Source organism: Bubalus bubalis, chromosome 7 (genome assembly GCF_019923935.1).
Source record: "Bubalus bubalis isolate 160015118507 breed Murrah chromosome 7, NDDB_SH_1, whole genome shotgun sequence".
In the NCBI taxonomy this organism is placed as follows: Eukaryota; Metazoa; Chordata; class Mammalia; order Artiodactyla; family Bovidae; genus Bubalus; species Bubalus bubalis.
In genome coordinates this window covers 107,724,358-107,730,357 of record NC_059163.1, presented here as the reverse complement: position 1 = coordinate 107,730,357, position 6,000 = coordinate 107,724,358, and the positions used below count along the sequence as shown (strand labels likewise).

The 6,000-nt window shown below is 34.9% G+C and overlaps 1 long non-coding RNA gene across 2 annotated transcripts in view; it reads right to left on the bottom strand.

Annotated features, from left to right (window-relative positions):
• Positions 1–356: 356 nt before the first annotated feature.
• Positions 357–6,000, bottom strand: part of LOC123334532 — a 48,312-nt gene continuing 42,668 nt past the window's right edge. For both annotated transcript variants that reach the window (XR_006552536.2, XR_006552537.2), the window contains exon 3: positions 357–1,174. This is a non-coding gene — a long non-coding RNA (uncharacterized LOC123334532). The remainder of the gene's footprint in view (positions 1,175–6,000) is intronic.

Below are 6,000 nucleotides of genomic sequence, written 5' to 3'. Positions count from 1 at the left end.
TAATCAAGACATGAGGTACTGGCATGTAGATAGATATGTAGATCAATGAAATAAAACTGAGAATACAAAAATAAGTTCTTACAGTATGGTCAACTGGTTCTTGACAAGTTATCAATAATATTTAGTGGGAAAGTAACAGCTGTTTCAACAAAAGATGTTGGGTCATCTAGATATCCACACACAAAGAATGAATTAAATTGAATCCACGCTTCACATCATGTAAAAAATTTAATTCCAAATTAATCACAGACAAATATAAAAGCTTAAAATATAAAACTAAGAAAAATATAGGTATGAATCTTTGTGACCTGGGGTTAGGCAATGGTTTCTTTGGTATTATGGTAAAAGTACAATTAAAGAAAAAAATAAACTTTATTAATACCAAAAACATTCAATTCAAAGAAAATGAAATGATACAGAATGGGAGAAGATGTTTACAATAAATTATCTGACAATGATACTGTATGCACAACATATAAAGAACTCTTAGAAATCATTTGAAAAGGCAGCCCAATTAAAAATGTGCAAAATATTTGCATAGACACTTCTCCAAAGAAAATATACAAATGTCCAACAGCACATGAAAACATGCTTGATATAAGTAGTCATAAGGAAAATGCTAATCAAAACTATAATATGATGTCCCTTTATATAAGAATGACTAAAATAAAAAAATAAAAATAAAAACAAGCAACAAGTGTTGGTGAGGATGTGATGAATTAGAACACTCAGAAACTGCCAGTGGGAATGCAAAAATGTGAAGCACTTTTGAAAGCAATTTGGGAGTTCTTAAAAATGTTAAACACAGAGTCACAATTTCACTCAGCAGTATCAATCCTAGGTAAAAGCCCAAGAGACTTGAAATATATGTCTACACAAAAGCTTTTACACAAATGTCCATAACATCATTATACTTGATAGCCAAAAAGCAGAAACCATACAAATGTCTATCAACTGATGAATGAATAAACAAAAGTAATGTATTCACACAATGGAACATTATTTAGCCATAAAAATGAACAAAGTACCATCCATGCTACAACATGAATATCCCTTAACAATACTATGCTAAGTGAAAGAAGCCAATCACAAAAGACTTCACATTATATAACTTCAAAGCATCCAGAATATACAAATCTATGTAGACAAAAAGCAGATTAGTGATTTTCAGGACCTGGGGGAAAGAAGAAAGAGGAAATGATCACAAATTGGTATGAGATTTCTTTTGGGGGTGATACAAATATTAAAAATTAGAATCAATATAGTGAAAATGAGTATACTACCCAAAGCAATCTATAGATTCAATGCAATCCCTATCAAGCTACCAACAGCATTCTTCACAGAGTTAGAACAAATAATTTCACAATTTGTATGGAAATACAAAAAACCTTGAATAGCCAAAGCGATCTTGAGAAAGAAGAATGGAACTGGAGGAATCAACCTACCTGACTTCAGGCTCTACTACAAAGCCACAGTTATCAAGACAGTATGGTACTGGCACAAAGACAGAAATATAGATCAATGGAACAAAATAGAAAGCCCAGAGATAAATCCACGCACATATGGACACCTTATCTTTGACAAAGGAGGCAAGAATATACAATGGATTAAAGACAATCTCTTTAACAAGTGGTGCTGGGAAATCTGGTCAACCACTTGTAAAAGAATGAAACTAGAACACTTTCTAACACCATACACAAAAATAAACTCAAAATGGATTAAAGATCTAAACGTAAGACCAGAAACTATAAAACTCCTAGAGGAGAACATAGGCAAAACACTCTCCAACATACATCACAGCAGGATCCTCTATGACCCACCTCCCAGAATATTGGAAATAAAAGCAAAAATAAACAAATGGGACCTAATTAACCTTAAAAGCTTCTGCACATCAAAGGAAACTATTAGCAAGGTGAAAAGACAGCCTTCAGAATGGGAGAAGATAATAGCAAATGAAGCAACTGACAAACAACTAATCTCGAGACTATACAAGCAACTCCTACAGCTCAACTCCAGAAAAATAAATGACCCAATCAAAAAATGGGCCAAAGAACTAAATAGATATTTCTCCAAAGGAGACATACAGATGGCTAACAAACACATGAAAAGATGCTCAACATCACTCATTATCAGAGAAATGCAAATCAAAATCACTATGAGGTTCCATTTCACACCAGTCAGAATGGCTGCGATCCAAAAGTCTACAAGCAATAAATGCTGGAGAGGGTGTGGAGAAAAGGGAACCCTCTTACACTGTTGGTGGGAATGCAAACTAGTACAGCCACGATGGAGAACAGTGTGGAGATTCCTTAAAAAACTGGAAATAGAACTGCCTTATGATCCAGCAATCCCACTGCTGGGCATACACACTGAGGAAACCAGAAGGGAAAGAGACACGTGTACCCCAATGTTCATCGCAGCACTGTTTATAATAGCCAGGACATGGAAGCAACCTAGATGTCCATCAGCAGATGAATGGATAAGAAAGCAGTGGTACATATACACAATGGAGTATTACTCAGCCATTAAAAAGAATACATTTGAATCAGTCCTAATGAGGTGGATGAAACTGGAGCCTATTATACAGAGTGAAGTAAGCCAGAAAGAAAAACACCAATACAGTATACTAACGCATATATATGGAATTTAGAAAGATGGTAACAATAACCCTGTGTACGAGACAGCAAAAGAGACACTGATGTATAGAACAGTCTTATGGACTCTGCGAGAGAGGGAGAGGGTGGGAAGATTTGGGAGAATGGCATTGAAACATGTAAAATATCATGTATGAAACGAGTTGCCAGTCCAGGTTCGATGCACGATACCGGATGCTTGGGGCTGGCGCACTGGGACGACCCAGAGGGATGGAATGGGGAGGGAGGAGGGAGGAGGGTTCAGGATGGGGAACACATGTATACCTGTGGCGGATTCATTTTGATATTTGGCAAAACTAATACAGTTATGTAAAGTTTAAAAATAAAATAAAATTAAAAAAAAAAAAGAACTAACACCTAAAAATTAGTTAATGGTGATGATTGTACAAGTCTGTAAATATATTGAAGACCATCAAATGATCCACTTCACAATGGAGAATTTTATGCTATGTGAATTAAATCTTGATAAATCTGTTTGTATAAAAGAAAATATAATTGGGAACAAGAATTTTAAGACTAAAATTGGTGGTGAAGTACAGAATTAAGTCTTAATCTGTGTTCTCTATATCTATAAAGTAAGAAACTGTAAGAAAAACATGAAGAAAAATGGATACAGATGTGCTTTATAGAGCATGTGAAACTGTGATAAAGGGACAAAAGGGACTTGATTCTTCCAGGAAAATTATAAAAATGTCTCTAAAAATTGTTTACCCGACTCTTCCTTCCACCTTGTTGGCCCCAGGTATGTTCACTCCACTGTACATTCTAGCTGTACTTCTATAAGGCCAAGCCAAGAACCATAGGAAAAGTGGAAAGACATGCAAGATCACATTATGACTGTGATTGGCCCCTTTCACCATAAAAAGGATTTAAATTTTCACTTTATGACTGCATTTGTATAAAGAAAAATACATTACTATTATATATTAAAATATTTTTATAGAGTTAAAAGTTTTGTTTCTTTTAATTTTAAAATAAATTTAAAAGATTCTTGTGGGCTCCTAAAAGTAGTGTGAGCCTTGGCACCATGCCTATTGGGTCTGTCGTGAAGACAGACGATCAAAGCATGGAATGGGAGCCTTAGCACAAAGTGTGCAGAACTGTGGGATGAAGGGATGTGACTGCAGGCATCAGAGGCATCTGCTATCATCCATCATGTGAATAAATATTTTCACTTAAGTCAAATATCATATCTTCTTAGAACACCTTTCATAGAAAATCATTTTTTAAATATTTGGCTTATGACTGTAAATCACCACCTATATTTATAACTGGGATAATATGTAATGGGATAAGGTTATATTACAAGACAAAACGATGCCTGATATTATTTTCTGACATTGTTTATCTGCTAGTCCTTGAAAATTGCATAGAAAGTAATTTTTTTTTTCTATCAAGGAGCATGAATCAATGCAATAAAAGAGACCACTGTAATAATGCTGATGTCAGAGGATAAGATAACACCCACCTGGTAGGCTCCTTCTGTGTTATATTAAGAGAAATGCACAATGTACACAGTGGTCATAGCTTGACCCAAGGTATAATTGAATCTGTGAAATAGTGAAGTGCTTTGTAATAGAGTTTTACTGTAATTGCTTTGTCGGGTTATCAATCTTTAGGGTTATGCTCTACCCGAAAGAGAGAAAGTTTGTCCTGCTGCTTGCAGGTATAGAGAACTGTGGAAGAACAAGTGCATGTCAGCTAAGGTGGCACAGACACAAGGGAGGCTGGAATACTGAACAGATCAAGGAAGAATCCTGATTCAGGCTAGTGCAGGCAGAGTAAGAAATGATCAAGTAAATGGTGTTGATGGGGTTTGGAAAGGGATTAAAAGGAGAACAGTAACTTAAAATGTTCATCCTGTGCAGAAAAATCTGGACTAAAAAGAAATGAACTTAAGATGTTTTTGTTAAATTTTCCACCAGTTGCTATCAAGTCACGAGATGCCTCTGAGAGTAAGAGAGGCAACCTCCTGAAAGTATTTATGGATTTATAAAAAGAATAAAGTTTCCTTGGAGACATAGTTCTTTCAGGCCAGATCTAACTTGGTTGAAAGTAACTTGAACATTAGGAAAATTTAACTGAATATCATCTGGCTCTTTTTCCTAAATGAACCAAAAATACTATAGATTAACAAATTTTAGATGAGAAAGGGGCTTTTGAGAATAATGAACCCTGCTTCCACATTTTAGACATTATTTCCACTAAGAAATATATTTTATAAAGACAACTATATGATGAATTTACATAATATAAATAGTTAAAATGTAATTTAACCTACCTTAGAAATAAAAAGTAAGCTTCTTTAAAATTGCATAGCCATTCACATTTAGAATCATTACAATTACTGTGGGAATATCTTTAATTGTTCCCTTAACCATGAAGAGAATCATAACTTAAGAATAATCTAAAATTTATTCTTATAAAATTATTTTCAGTTTATACCAAAACTTTTATCTTTCACACTTTTAAATGTATTTTTAAGCTCAATGATACTGTGTCCAAATCAGCTGTAGCAATTTTGTTAAACTTAATAATATTAAATAGGCAAGTGTATATTGATGTGTGTATGTTGGTAAATACATGAATAAGCTTTTGCTTCCAGAATCCATTCCACATTTAGTTTTTCATTCAAAATGTATGACATACAGCTTATTGAAACAGATAATAACTTGGTTCTCCTAGGGCATGCCTGACTAACATGCCTGTTAGTCACTCAGTCGTGTCCAACTCTTTGTGATCCCATGGACTGGAGCCCACCAGGCTCCTCTGTCCATTGAATTCTCCAGGCAAGAATACTGGAGTGGGTTGGCATTCCCTTCTCCAGAGGATCTTCCTGACCCAGGGATCAAGCCTGGATCTCCTGCATTCCAGGCAGATTCCTTACCGACTGAGCCACCAAGAAAGCCCTTGGGTAGTGATTCTTAAAATCTACTATCAGTGAGGATATTTTTCGTGCTTCTTAACAGTATAGATACTTGGTTCAATTGGGGATATACTAGGAATCTATATTCTAATGAGCTCCCCAGTCTCTCTTAATCTCAGAAGAGGGAAGAATGTCATATATGATTATAGTTTAGGTTACATAGATAATGTCTACATGTATTGGGCAATATATCAGACTCTCGAATCTCTCTCCTGTATCTGTGAGAAAAGAAGCATAGAAAACTACATTTTAAGATTAAATCCCTAGCTGAGTTCCAGTTTAGATTCTGCCAAAGAAAGTCACTTTCAAAAGATTTTAGAGGTAGATGAAAACTAGAATTCCTTTTTATTTCATGATAACAATAATAAGGAAGCACACTGACTTTGGCTGGAAGCAAGATTATGCTTTGTCTTCCAGATA